Below are 15,962 nucleotides of genomic sequence, written 5' to 3'. Positions count from 1 at the left end.
AATTTAAGAAAGAATCACCATTTAGATGGCAAATGCAAGCAATAAGATACCTAGGTGTACAAATAAACAAAAATCTCAGCCAACTATATAAACTCAATTATTATCCACTAATGAAAAAATTACAGGAAGATTTAGAGCATTGGAAAGATTTACCATTAACACTAATAGGAAGGATAAACTGTATTAAAATGAACATTATTCCAAGGATATTATACCTATTTCAGGCATTGCCAATACAACTGACAGAGAAATTCTTCAAGGAGTTAAAGAAAATAATAAGGAAATTTTTATGGAGAGGGGGGAAACCGAGGATAGCACTAGATAAATTAACAGAATGGTATAAACAAGGAGGCTTACAACTGCCAAACTTTAAAAATTATTATAGAGCCGCACAATTAAGATACCTATCAGATTTTTATCAAACAAGTGAAAAGCCAGATTGGACTAGATTAGAATTAGATAAAATAGGGGAAAAGACACCTGAACACATATTATATAAATGGGATGAAAAATTGGTACAACATAGAAGTTCTCCAGTATTACATCATCTACTCAATATTTGGAAGAAGATTCATGTAGAAAGAAATAAAACAAATTATCAATTACCAAAACTAATATTGACGCAAAACAAGTTACTCCCTTTTACAATAGATAACCTTTCCTTTAGAGAATGGGAGAAAAATGGGATTAAAAGAATAGAAAATTGTTTTTCAGGAAATAGATTATTATCCTTTGAACAAATGAAAGATAAATACAATATAACTCAAGATACAGCACTGGCATATTACCAATTGAGATCCTACTTGAAGGATAAATTAGGAAGCAGTTTGAGTTTGCCAGAGGGAAGTAACTTTGAATATGTGATTACAGATACAATGATAATCAAGATTTATAACAAATATGTATATTAAACTGCAAGAAAAGGAGAATGAGGAAACAAATGGTAAAACTAAACAAATGGGAACAGGATTTAAATATAAAGATAAAAAAGGAAACATGGGAAAAGTTATGTTCTGGAACGATGAGAAATACAATAAATACGAGGTTACGTATGATACAATATAACTGGATACACAGGCTATACATTACACCTCAAAAGTTAAATAAATGGGACCCAACACTATCTGACAGATGTTTTCGATGTAAAAAAGAAATGGGAAGAACAATTCATGCAATCTGGACATGTGAGAAAGTAGAAAAATTTTGGGAAGATCTAAACCAAATATTAAATAAAATTACAGAAAACAATATACCAAAAAATCCAGAGATCTTTCTCATAAGTAACATAAAAAACAAAGAATTTGGAATTGATTTGGATGGTGCACAAAAAAGATTTGTTAAGATAGCTCTAGCCGTAGCAAAAAAATGTATTATGTCAACCTGGAAATTGGAAGATAATTTGAAAATACAACAATGGTATATAGAAATGAATAAATGTATTCCATTAGAAAAAATAACATATAGTTTAAGAAATAATATTGAAATATTCAAACAAATATGGGAGCCTTATATTAAACACAATAGCGAAAACCTACCGGGGACAATCACTACCTAAGTTAACGGAAGGAAAAGGAAATGAAAAGAATGGACTCAGTGGAATTTCTGGTGTATTTTTATTGAATGACAACATTGTCTGGCTGGTTTAATGTATCCTAGATTTTATACCTTAAATGGACGGGAGGGGGGAGGTGGGGAGGGTGGGAGGGAAGATGGGGGGGGGGGGGGGAGGGAGAAAATGACATTGTATATGTGTGAAAAGGAAAAAATGTGTATCATGGTTAATGTGATTTATGGTGTGAAAAATAAAAGATTATAATTAAAAAAAAAAACTACCCCATCCCAGAAGGCTCAGTATGAAACGTGCAGAGGGAACTACAAGAGCTGTGGTTAAACACAATAAAGAAACTGATTCCTGACTCTACTGTCTCCAGTGTCATTTATTGCCACTTGCGTAAGGTAGTGCCGTCAGATAGGCCACAACATAATTTGGTGACTCTGACGAGCCTCAGCTACACTGAGTCCCACATGTCTGACATGGACGAGCAAGCCCCGACTTCGAAGGTGGAGGTCGACACAGCCTCGCTGGCTGCAGCACCCGTGGGGATTAATGCAGTAGCAGTTTGCCTGCCTCCATTCTGGTTGGATCAGCCACGTAGCTGGTTGCAGTTGGTCGAAGCGCAATTTGTGCTTCGGAACGTTACATCTTAGGACACGAGATATTGGCACGTGAGTGCATTAGAAACTACGATTGCAGCAAGGGTGAGTTCATTCATCAATAAACCACCGGTTTATTGCTCGAGCTGGCAGAGTCCACAAGCATCGAATCCACGCTGCTGAAAACCCAACTGCGCTGGGTGGGCAACGTCTCCAGAATAGAGGACCATCGTCTTCCCAAGATCGTGTTATATGGCGAGCTCTCCACTGGCCACCGAGACAGAGGTGCACCAAAGAAGAGGTACAAGGACTGCTTAAAGAAATCTCTTGGTGCCTGCCACATTGACCACCGCCAGTGGGCTGATCTCGCCTCCAACCGTGCATCTTGGCGCCTCACAGTTCGGCGGGCAGCAACCTCCTTTGAAGAAGACCGCAGAGCCCACCTCACTGACAAAAGACAAAGGAGGAAAAACTCAACACCCAACCCCAACCAACCAATTTTCCGCTGCAACCGCGTCTGCCTGTCCCGCATCGGACTTGTCAGCCACAATCGAGCCTGCAGCTGACGTGGACTTTTACCCCCTCCATAAATCTTCGTCCGCGAAGCCAAGCCAAAGATACAGGTGAACTTGGAGGAGTGAGAAATGAGATTGGACTGTGTATCAAAGAACTTTTCTAAACTTACATACACATTAAATACATGTGCACTTAGAATTAAAAGGTTAAGTTAATAGTAATAAGTTAAAGTTTGATCCTGTTTTCATGTTTAAAAATAATGCAAAGCAACTTTTGTTTCAGTAACCATTTGTCTTGGTGAATTTTTATTGCTGCTGGGTTTTGGGGTCCTCTGGGCTCATAACTAAAGGGACTTGGGGGTCTATGTGCAGGATAACCTAAAGGCTAACCATCAGGTTGGATTAGCAGTAAAGAAAGCAAATGCTATGTTGGCATTTGTGGAATAGGGTATAAGAGTAAGGTGGTGTTGAAGAGGCTCTATGGGGCACTGGTGAAACCCTATTTGGAGTACTATGTGCAGTTTTGGGCCCCTTATCCTAGAAAGAATGCAATGATGTTGGAAAGAGTACAGAGAAGATTTACCAGGATGATTCCTGGAATGCAAGGGCCAACTTATGTTGAACATTTAGCAGATCTTGGACTGTATTCATTGGAGTATAGAAGAACAAAGTAGATATGAAAGAGATGTTTCCCTTGGAGGGTGAGTTCAGGACAAGAAGGCACAGTCTTGGAATTAGAAGAGACCCATTTAAAACAGATGAGGAGCAATTTCTTAAGCCTAGAGGGTCGTGGATTTGTGGAATTCGTTGTTGTGGAGGCCCAATCATTGGGGAAGTTTAAGGAGGAAATTGATAGTTATCTACTTAATCAGGTTATCAAAGGATATGGGGAAAATGCCAGAAATTGGAACTAGATGTGAGAATAGTTTAGCTCCTGGTGGAGTTGTGGAGCAGACTTGATGGACTGAATGGCCTACTTCTGTTCCTTTATCTTGTGATCTTGTGTTCAACACCTCAGGGCAATCCAGGACTAGTATTTAGCATCATCTTCTTGCTCTCGCTAAAACATGAGCAAAACCCTTGAGAAACACCAGGGCAGAAGTGGGCGTGAAAAATGTGGCACTGGCACAACTAATCCCAGTGAGGAGGCTTCCTTGTGCCTTATGTGCAGATTGAAATTAAGGAGAGACAAAAGAGGAGCCACTTTCTCTGAGATTTGGAGCAATCACCAAACTGCTGAAGGCACTCGACTGGGCAAACAGCATTAGTGTGGGGGGGGGGGGGGGTGTGCGAAGGAAGTGCCAACATTTCAGGATACAGGGTGGTGACTGAAACATTGACAATTTCTTCCTCCACCCGTGGATGCTGCTCGACCTGCTGAGCTCCTTCAGCAGTTTGCTTTTGTATTAGAGGGCAACCTTTGATTTGCAGGACATTTCTTTTTCAATATTTCTATTAATTTCATTTAGCAAATGTTACATAATGTCGTGGCCTATCTGACGACACTACCTTATGCAAGTGGCAATAAATGACACTGGAGACAGTAGAGTCAAGAATCAGTCCCTTTATTGTTCTTAACCAAAGCTTTTATAGTTCCCGCTGTGTGTTTCACGCTGAGCCTCTGGGATGCAGTAGTGACGTCACTTTCCAGCCTCGGGTGTCAGATGCCATAAAAAGCACGGGCTCTTATTCGCATGTTTTTCCTAATTGCTGGTTTGTGGCTTGTAGCTGGAGGACTGGGACATCGTTGGAGGCTGTGTGCTCTGGTAATGCTCTTGCTAAACTGCTGTGGCTGTGTGCGATTCTGTTGTACGTGTGGGGCTCCCGCTACACCACCCTCCCCAGAATCGTGGCTTCCGGACGCAGGTTCTTGCTGGTAGTTCAGCCTGGGGCATTCTCTGGGACGTTTCAGTGGTGATGAGATCAGTCTTGAAAGGTCAGTGTGTGCCGGTTTCAGTCGTTCAATTGTGCATAGACACTCTTGGCCCCCTACGTCCAATGTAAATTCTACACCTTCTCACCTGACTACCCTAAAGGGCTCCTCATATGGGCATTGAAATGCTGAGCCTTTCTGACCTTTCCTAACCATCATAAATTCCACAGTCAGTAGGTTGTGCAGCACCTGATGTTTGGAGCTCCCGTGATAGGGTTGTTTTGCACTTTTGGAATCTCTCACAAGATGTAAAATATCCAAGTCAGCTGTCTGATTTATGTCAATATTGAAATGTATGTCACCTGGAATGGATAGTGGGGTTCCATAGATCATCTCAGCAGTCAAAACTGCCAATCCTTCCTTTGGTGCTGTACGTATTCCCAATAGCACCCATGGTAATTCGTCCATCCAGTTCGGCTCCTGCAGTCTCGCCTTAAGTGCTGACTTTAAATGCCTATGGAATCGTTCCACAAGTCCATTTGACTGAGGATGATAGGCAGTTGTGTGGTGTAATTTACTTCCACAGAAGTTTGGGATCTGTGTCCACAGGTGGGAAGTAAATTGCTTACCTCTATCTGAAGTGATGTGACTAGGTACACATAATCGTGCAACCCATTTAAAAATTAAGGTCCGTGCACACGTCTCCAAGAGATTTCTTTAGGCAGTCCTTGTACCTCTTCTTTGGTGCACCTCTGTCACAGTGGCCAGTGGAGAGCTCGCCATATAACACAATCTTGGGAAGGCGATGGTTCTCCATTCTGGAGACGTGACCCACCCAACGCAGCTGGATCTTCAGCAACATGGATTCGATGCTGTCGGCCTCTGCCATCTCGAGTACTTCGATGTTAGGGATGAAGTCGCTCCAATGAATGTTGAGGATGGAGCGGAGACAACGCTGGTGGAAGCGTTCTAGGAGCCGTAGGAGATGCCGGAGGAGGACCCATGATTCGGAGCCGAACAGGAGTGTGGGTATGACAACGGCTCTGTATACGCTTATCTTTGTGAGGTTTTTCAGTTGGTTGTTTTTCCAGACTCTTTTGTGTAGTCATCTGTATCAGGCAATTCTTCTACTGTACACAGAATTTAACATTTATGAAGTTCACCAGGCTTTGGTGCTTGAAAGGTAAATGGTTACCGCTCAGGAAGGTTCTTGTTAGTTTTCAGAGAGATTTGCTGCTATTGGACACCCACAACTGATCCCTTTCAATTAGCCACTTCAGTATCTTGCTGAAGAAACTTGCCCCATCAGTTTTTTCCAGATGTTAACTGTGATAGGTACAGATTCTATCACCAATGTGTACATGCACCGATGGTCGTGTAGGATGGCTGTGATTGGCTGAGAGTGTAGCCACGCCTACTGGCAGGTCTTAAAGGATTGCTCCTAGCCAGACCAGGTCATCAATATTAGTAGTCGATGGCTGTCCTCTATCACGGCAGGGTCAGAGAGCTGTAAGTATGTTTTGAAGCATCTCACCCAGTGCTTAAAGTCATTCGAGGCTGTAGCTGACTGTGGGTCGATGTCGAGGCATTTCAGCCGTAGCATACGTTCCATCCCTTCAAAACTTTTTAGTTAATAAAATTGTAGAGTGCGTCGAAAGAACCAAAGAGTTGTTGATCCAAACCAAGGCTTTTATTAAGACTTGTTGATCCAAACCAAGGCTTTTATTAAGACTTGTTGATCCAAACCAAGGCTTTTATTAAGACTTGTTGATCCAAACCAAGGCTTTTATTAAGACTTGTTTTATCCAAACCAAAGCTTTTATTAACTAAAAGACTGGAGCATATCACAAGTAGGTCGACCCGTCCAGAATGACCTGGTCTGGCTAGGAGCAATCCTTTAAGACCTGCCAGTAGGTGTGGCTACACTCTCAGCCAATCACAGTCATCCTACACGACCATCTGTACATATACACATTGGTGTTAGAATCTGTACTATCACACCTGCTTCCTGCCTTTTAAGGGTGACTGTCTCCATGAAACTCCTGTCTACAATTGCCTCTCTCAAGATCCACAGTTCATCCAACTCTAGCTCCAGTTCCCTAACTCAGTTTGCAAGGAGCTGCAGCTGGATGCACCTTCTGCTGGTATAGTTGACTGAGACAAGTACGCGGTCCCAGATTTACCACATTCCGCAACCTGACTCCATTATCTAAATTTAATTAGAGGATTTAAACTACTTCACCTGGCCTTACCTCTCTGGTAGCAAGCAAGATCGTTCTCAGCCTCTGCTCACCAAAGCCTCTTAAGCCAAAACCTCAGAGCTCTACTCTTTCCTTGTCACACTGGCCACTCCTTTAGCTACCCCTCCCTTTATTTGTCCCTGCCAATTATCTTAATTACACAGTTACTCACTCCCACAAATCAACACTCTGTTTAACCCTTCAGTTGCCTTTCTGACTCTTTTTAAACACTAACTTGACTCACCTCTCTCTCTCTCTCTCACTCTCTCTCTCTCTCTCGGCCACTTGTTGCTCCTCCCCTCTCTGCTGCAATTCAAATGGCACTGAGCCTTTGTTCTGCTGCCCTCCATGGTGTTAAGTGGAGGCAACCCCATTGCAAGACTCTTCAAAGATACCTCCTATTTTCATAATATTTCACAAATTTTTAGATGAGAGGTCATTTGGCCTCTCAAGTCTGTACTGGCTCCTAGATCAATCCCATTGCCTCACCTTCATCCAACCCCTCTCCCAATGCCTCCATCCTGTGAAATGTAACCTACCATCCAATTGTAAACATTTTGAACCCTTCTAGTCTTTCTTTAACATTTCCAACTTCACTGTCACAAAACCAGCACAGCCTAGGAACTGGGCCTGGAACATAGATTGTTTTTAACATTGAAGATCGAGGAGTCAGTGGTCTTTAATTGAGTAAGAACACAGAAATGCTGGAAGAACTCAGCCAGTCTCACAGCATCCACAGGAGATAATGTTTTGGTAATATATCTGTGGATGTGAGACCAGCTGAGTTTTTCCAGCATGTGTGTTTACTACAACCACAGTGTCTACAGACTTTTGTATTTCAGAGCCTTTAATTGAGACCAAGAAGGATTTTTTGCAGGCTACAGTACATTTCTTTAAACTCTAAAGGTTCAGAAAATGGGAAGGGTTGTAAATGATTTGTCTCCTTCCTGATTAACGCCCATCAGAAGGTTGGCGCTTGTAACAGAGCAGGAAACAGATGTTTCAGTTCTGATACAGAAACCTCAGCATCAAAATGTGAAGCTGAGGGACTCCAAAACAATTGTAGATAGGGCAAGTGTTTGGATGTTGACAGTCAGCCTATGGCATCCCAGTAATGGACCAGTGGGTCACAGTGTGAAATATCCACTAACCCACGGGGGAAGGAGAGTTACTGACCAACTTTGGTTTCACATTATACCTGGTGCAGTGAGAAGGATTCTTCCATGAGCAGTCTAGTAAGTCCACTCTAACATGCATGCAACTATCAAAAGCAGGGGTAAGAGCACAAGTATGGAGTTTAATGTTAGCGTGAAAAGATTTAAATTAAAATTTTATTTACAGCACAGTAGAAGCCGATTCTGCCCATTTAAACCCATGCTGCCCGATTCCACCCAAATTATGTTATTGGAGGGTGGGAGGGAACTGCAGCGCCCAGGGAAAATCCATGCAGACATGGGGACAATGTATAAACTCCTTACAGACAGCACCAGATTCAAACCCGCGGTGCTGACGCTGTGATAGTGTCATGTTAACCAAGCTCAGTTAGTACAGAGCAAGGCAGCTTGAGAGCCCAGTTGTGGGGTTCATTGTGGAGCCTTATGGCTGTGGGAAGAAACTGTCTCGAAGCTCGTTGGTGGATGATTTCACTTTCTTGAACCTTGTCTGCAATGAGAGGAGAGAGAGTGTCTGAGGTGAGATGGACTGCCTGCCCAGGCAGTGGAGATGTAGATGGAGGGGAGGGAGCTTTGCAGGATGTCATGTGCTGTGTCCACCACCTTCTGCAGCTTCTTCTCGTCTTGGGTGGTGGTGCTCCTGGCCCATGCTGGGATCTATCCAGCTGGGTACTTTCCATGGTCCACCTGTAGAAGTTATGGCACATGCTTTCTAAGTAAAGAGAGCAGTTGGTGTGCTTTATTTGACTGTAACACATTAATGTTCCCAGGTCAGGTCACTGGAAACGTTTACCTGTCTACCATCTCTACTTCAGTGTCAGTGGGAGGTTGGGAGTCCTTAAGGACTTGGCTTGAAATAAATCAGGTTGTAGCAACACCTAGTGAAGCAAATCACCAGAATGTACCAGCAGGGCAGCAGAAAGCTTGCAGACAAGTGTGACAGGAATTCAGCAAGAACAGGCCTGTTCTTGACTGGACCTAGTGTGGGCAGGGTTCAGCTGGCTGTAAAGTGTGCCCCACGTGGTGAGTCCAACAGAGCTGCTATCTGCTGGCTAGGATGCAAGGCCGAGGCTGGATTTTACTTCAATGGAGTTGGAGTCTAAAATTAAAGAGGTCTTACTGCACCATTACATGACATTAGTATGGCCTTGTAAGTACATGGAACAGTACAGGTCCATCAGCCCACAATGTTGTGCCATCCAACACCAACCTATCTCACATCAGTCTAACTCCTCCCTCCCTCGTAAGGATGTTCCAACTTACCTTCCCAATCTCAACCACATACCCTGACAGTTTTAGTCTTGTTATTCAAAGGCTTGCGTACCTCATGGACAGGACAGGTTTAGAGGGATAGGGCCAAATCCAGGCAAATGGGTCTAGCTTGGAGAAACAATTTGGTTGGCATGGGTGAGATGGACTGAAGGGCCTGTTTCTGTGCTGTAAAACTCCATGATAAAGTATTTATTATTGGTGGCAGATCATCAAAGAGTCATTATGATGGAAAAGGTTAAACAAGTTGTTCAGTGGAGTTGTGAACAAGTGGCAATCTTATCGAAGTTTGTACGGTAAATCCTGGGAAAACCTTTCCCACCAAAGGAAAGATCAAGGTTCAGAATAAGAAGCACTCATTTATTTCTGACCAAGGATTGCGACTGTTTAGAATTCCTTGTCTGGAAAGTTATAGAGGCCAAATCCTAGAATACATTAAAAATGGAAATAAACTTGGTGTAGCGGGCCGAGCAGCCACGTAGTGCGGTGGGTGGGCCAAACCGTTGCTTGTGCAGCACCACAGGCCTGGTCACAGCTCACCTGGCTGGGGGAGGGGGGTGGGGGGTGGCTGCAGGCCAGGTTGTGGCGCACTGGGGAGTTGGGTACTCACCTACAAGATGGCACAGGGCTCCCATCGTCTTTACTTTAAGACATGTGCCCTTCAGGTGAGTTGCAGGCACGGGGTGATGTCACTTCCGGTCCTGGGTGTCCGGGCTGGAAAGGATTTAAAAGAAGAGGCAAATTTGAATAAAGAGTCTTTGCTGAATAACACTGTGTCTGTTGAATTGATTTAGTAGCTCTACTGGAGTCGTCACTATAATTGGTGACCCGCAACTGCAAGATTCATCTGAAGCTTGAATCTACAGCAAACATGGATTTCAGCCGTCCCCATGACGTGGCCCGGGAGATTGACAGACTCTACCGCACGCCAAGGCATGAGTCTGCCCACATACAGCCCATGCTCTCGGCAGAGACATCTCCTGTGTCCTATGCACTGACCTTAGCTGCAGTTCAAACAAAAAGGGGTGAATGTACCGACAGGTGCCGAGAATGGTGTTTTTACCACCGCTGGTGGGGGGAAAATGCCCGTAGATGCATGTCTGCATGTGGCTACCACGGCGGCAGTGGGAAGCCTGAAAAGTTGTCGGGAAACGACAATGCCAGTTGCCAGTTGTGGCCTCAGCAGCCGGCACGAGTACTGGCCTCCTCTTGCTTCATGATGACACTTATAAGCTCAAATTTCTTGTGGATACAGATGCTGAGCTCAGTTTGCTCCCACCAACATACTTCAAAAAGACGCATATGCAAGAGGGACTCACGCTTCAAGCTGCGAATGGGATTTCCATCCCCAACTTTGGCACGCAATGTGTCACAATTAAGATAGGTGAGGCAGTGTTTCTTTGGAATTTCATTTTGGCTTCCGTCACACAGCCCATCTTGGGTGCAGATTTCCTACGGGCCCACCACTTGCTAGGTGACGTTAAGCGAAAGAAGCTAATCAACGCCACTACTTTCCAAACATACCCTCTGATAAGCAACAAATGATGAGTCTCCCGACTCAATTAGAGGTTAAAAATTGAGATGGAGGGAGGTAAGAGGATTGAGGCTGTAACTCCTGGGGAGAGGTTTTTGGCAAGTAGAGAGGTAAATCTAGTTCCTCCTTTTGACGAGGGAGATCTAGATCCATATTTTCAGCTTTTTGAAAAGGTTGCTGAGAGCTCAAGATGGCCAAAAGAAAAGTGGCCTCTTATGCTCCAAAGTGTATTGAAGGGAAAAGCATAAGTTGCATCCTCTAGTTTGACTACAGAGCAAGTGGCAAATTATGATACTGTTAAACAATCAGTATTGAAAGCTTGTGAGTTGGTTCCAGAAGCATATAGACAAAAATTTAGGAGTTTAGTGAAAACATGGAACCAACCTTATATGGATTTTGCACTGGGAAAATTTGTATGTTTTGACCATTGATGCACCTCAAAAGGAATAAATAATGATTTTAAGAGATTAAGAGAATTGATATTGTTTGAGGAAATTAAAAGGTGTGTTCCCAATGAGATTAAATTATACCTGGATGAGAGAAATGTGGGAGAAAATGGCAAGGTTAGTGAAGGAATATACCCTAATTCGCAAAAACAAATATCAGTATAATAAGCCTGTTCAGAAGGTTAATGTGGAGCAGCCTGAAATTAAGTCTGGGAAGAATGTTAAGAGAAAAGATGAAGGTAAGGTGGGAAAGGACAGAATGTCTGCATTTGTATGTCATTTTTGTAAGAAATCTGGTCATGTTATTGTGAATTGTTTAGTACTTAAAAAGAGATGGGAAAAGGAGGTTTTACCAGAAGCAAGTGTTCAGACAGTTGAACTTTAGGAGAGAAGATGTTCCAAACCTGGTAAGGAGGTCATGGATGTTTTCAAACCTTTTGTGTTGGAGGGCTTGGTTTCAGTAAAGGAGGGAGAATCACAGGACCCAGTTAACATTCTTAGAGATACTGGAGCTGCTCAGTTACTGTTGGAGAATGTTTTAACGCTTGATCAAAAGACTAACACAGAGGAGATGACTTTGATTAAAGGTGTTGGAGGTGAGGTAGAGTCAATATCTTTCCACAACATAGTGCTGAATTCAGAATTAGTTGAAGGACCTGTTGTAGTAGGAGTTGTTTCAAAGTTACCCATGCAAGGAGTCTCATTTTTATTAGGGAATGATTTGTTAGAGGATAACATTGGGTCAGTTTTGAGATTAACAAATAAGCCTAGTAAGGATGAGGTTGAAGATTGTATGTATCCTGCATGTGTTGTAACAAGGTCTTTGATAAGAAAATGAGAGCTGAGTAAGATCCAGTTGATAGAGACTTGCCCAGTACTTCTGAACTAGTCTTGAAAGAGCAGGGTAATTGTGAGAATAAGGATTTTTCTTTATCAAGGAAAGATGACAGATACAGATCTTGTTGTCTTAAGGGTCAAAGCAGTAAATGAACAGGAGATTGAAGAAATGGCCGGTGGATATTACTTAAAGGGTGAATTGTTAATGAAACCTTATTATGAGGATAAGGGTAGTGGATAACAGTCTGTATCAGAGGTGTTAGTTGTTGACAGGGTTGAGGAAGTGGTGGATCATAAGATTATGGAAACAGAATCTTGTGAGGGAACCCTTAAAGAAACCATGGTTCCTGTGCACCTGTCTAACTCAGCAATTTTGGAAAATTTGGAGGAAAAGTTAGGCCACCTTAAGTCACAAGAACAGATGCAGTTGAAAGAATTAATTTTGAAATACACAAATTTGTTTCTTAATGTGCCAAAAAGGACATCAGTGATTTATCATGATGTGGATGTGGGAGAGGCAAGTCCGTTATACAATAAACATTCAGAAGAGTAAAATCATGGATCAGGAGGTGGAATATATGTTGAAAAATGATATTATTAGACCTTCAAACTCAGATTTGAGTTCTCCTTGTGTTCTGGTACCTAAACCAGATGGAACTGTTAGGTTCTATACAGATTACAGGAAGGTTAATTCAGTAACTAAAACAGATGCAGTTTAATGCATCTTAAAAGGTAAAACTTATTTCCCTGAAGTATAAAAGACTGAGGGGAGATTTGATAGAGGTATTTAAAATTATGAGGGGGATAAACAGTAAATGAGGGTACGTGAGATACCACCCAGAGGACATGGGTTAAGGGTGAAAGGTGAAAAGTTTAGGACAAACAATAAGGGGAACTTCTCCACACAGAGAACAGAACAAACTGCCAGCTGTGGTGGTGAATGCAGGTCAATTTTTAACATTTAAGAAGAATTTAGAGAATTTGGACATGTACATGGATGACAGGGGTATGGAGGGCTATGGACTAGGTTCAGGTCAGTGGGACTAAGCATAAAAATGGATTGGTGCAGACTAGTAGGGCCAAAGGGCCTGTTTCTGTGCTGTAATGTTCTATGGTTAATACAGTTTACTCAACCTATTCCGAGAATAGATGACTGTATTGATAAAATTGGGAAAGCTAAATTTCTTACTAGGGTGGATTTGTTGAAGGGTTACTGGTGTGTGCCTCTAACTGAGAGAGGAAAGAATATTTCAGCTTTTGTAACTCTATCTGGTTTATACGAATATAATGTTAACTTTTGGCATGAAAAATGCCCCTGTAACATTCCAAAGGATGATTAATTTAGTAATCCAAGGGTTGACACATACAGATGTTTATATTGGTCATAAAAAGTGACACATGGGAAGAATATTTGAGGGAATTGAACAAATTGTTTGCAAGATTATCCAAAGAAAACTTAACTGTCAATTTACCTAAAAGTGAATTTGGACATGCTACTGTGACATACTTAGGGCATGTAGTTAGTTGGTCACAGCAAAGTTGCATCTATTCAAGCTAAGGTGAATGCAATTTCTGAATTTCCTATTCCCAATGGCAAGAAAGCAGTGAGAAGATTTTTAGGTATGGGAGGATATTATAGGAAATTTTGCAGAAATTTTGCTGAGGTTGCTCTTCCTTTAACCAATCATTGGAAGAAAGGGGAGAAATTTGTGTGAAAAAAATTTTGTCAGAGAGTTTTAGAAAATTTAAAGGAGATTCGATGCCATTACCCTGTTTTAAAATCTCCTGATTTTGACAGACCATTTTCTTTAGCAGTGGATGTCAGTGAGGGGGCAGCAGATGCAGTTTTATTACAAAAACATGATAAAATTGACCATCCAGTTGCCTACTTTTCAAAAAAATTCAATGCTCATCAAAGGAACTATTCCACAATTGAGAAGGAACCATTGCCTATAATACTTGCTCTGAAGAATTTTTAAGTATATCTTGGTACCTCTCATGAACCAGTTGTGATATTTACTGACCACAATCCTCTGGTTTTAAATAAAAACAGAAGATTGTTAAACTGGAGTTTAATATTACAAGATTATAATCTTCAAATAACTCATATCAGAGGTACAAATAATGTGATAGCAGATTGTTTGTCAGGATGTTATAATTGATCATGAATATAAATATATCCTCTCAACATTGGGCTACATTTTTATAACATGTTATATATTGTGACCTGTTTATCACTTTAGTGATTTTAAAGTCAGTTTAGTTATAACTGAATTTTAACTCAAGAGTTAAAATTTCTTTGTAAGGAAAATGACAGATTAGATTATATTATACATTGTATACAGATATGTTTTGAAGGAGATAAATTGTGGCAGGTTTTTTTTAAGTTAAGTCACACACAGATACAAACACTTCAAATAAAACCTAATTTAAAATGCCAGAGCTCTGTTCAAGCCAGACAGTCCAGTTTTTTACAAAAACTGTGAAGGATGCCTATAGAGACTTTACAAGTAGGTGTTAATTGGACCTGCCGTGGAGTAATGGATTATTGTTTTGGAAAGCAACAGATGAACACACTCAAAGATTTGGTCCAGAGCCACAATCTGTCTGAGTGCAGTTGGCTGTTGTAAGAGGGTCATGTGGTTTCTCTGAGTGAGAGAGAGAAAGAATTCAGTTCTCCAGTTCAGCAGCATTTTGGAAGCCGGGTTGTGAATTCTTAGTTCAAAGCCTGGTCAAAGTCCTTGTGGTCCATAAAAGAGGAGAGGACTGGCTGTCTAATGTTTCACTTGAAATAAGGGAAACAGAAAAGGAACTCTGTAGTGACCTGAAAGAAAGAGGTTATCATCTGGAAAACCCTGATGGGGCAAGTTTGTTCAGCAAGACACTGATTGGAAGGAATCAATTTATGTCCAACAAGAAACAAATCTCTCTCTGAAAACCGACAAGAACTTTCCTGAGCGGTAACCATTTATCTTTCAAGCACCAAAGTCTGGTGAAGATTCATAAATGTTAAATTCTGTGCACGGTATAAGAATTAACTGATACCAGTGAACTTGAAGGAGTGAGAAGTGAGATTGGACAGTGAATCAAAGAACTTTCTGATCTTATACACATTATATATACATGCACTTAGAATTAGAAGGGGGTTATGTTAGGTTAAGTTTAAAAAAAACTTTATTTAATATTTTCAAAACAAAAACTTTTACAAAATCCATAATATAAAAATGAGAACTACAACTATCCCACCCCCTCCCCCAACCCTCAACAGACCCCACAAGGGAAGCATTAAAAAATAGAAAAAATACATAGAGCAGTTTAAGATATTCATACATTTCAAATAAGGCAACCATATCTTAACAAAAAAATCATAATTATCATGCAAATTATATGTTATTTTCTCCATATAAATATAGGACTTCAACTCATTATGCCAACCATTTATATTTATCTCAACTTCATCTTTCCAGGAAGTCATGACACATTTACGCGCTACCGCCAATGCTAAACGTAAAAATGCTGTCTGAAAATTATCCAACCCCCGAGTCCATAAATGAAACAATATAACCCAACAAAATTTTTTTAGGATCTAATAAAAATTGAATTTTAAACAAATTTTGGAGAAAATCCCTAATTTTATACCAAAATGATTGAACTTTATCACAAAGCCAAACAGAATGTAAAAATGTTCCAACACATGATCCACATCTAAAGCACAACTCTGAATTACCAAATCCATATTTTCTCAATTTCTCAGGGGTTAAATATAACTGATGCAAAAAATTATAATTAATCATACTATATCTTGCATTAAACAATTTATTCACACCATCAAAACACATAATCTCCCAGTTGACCTGATTAATATCACAAATTAAATCATTTTCCCACTTAATCCTGGATTTATTTAAATTTATTTTATCCA

The sequence above is a fragment of the Narcine bancroftii genome, chromosome 6 (assembly GCF_036971445.1).
Source record: "Narcine bancroftii isolate sNarBan1 chromosome 6, sNarBan1.hap1, whole genome shotgun sequence".
NCBI classification, from domain to species: Eukaryota; Metazoa; Chordata; class Chondrichthyes; order Torpediniformes; family Narcinidae; genus Narcine; species Narcine bancroftii.
Note: the sequence above shows the minus strand (reverse complement) of the source record.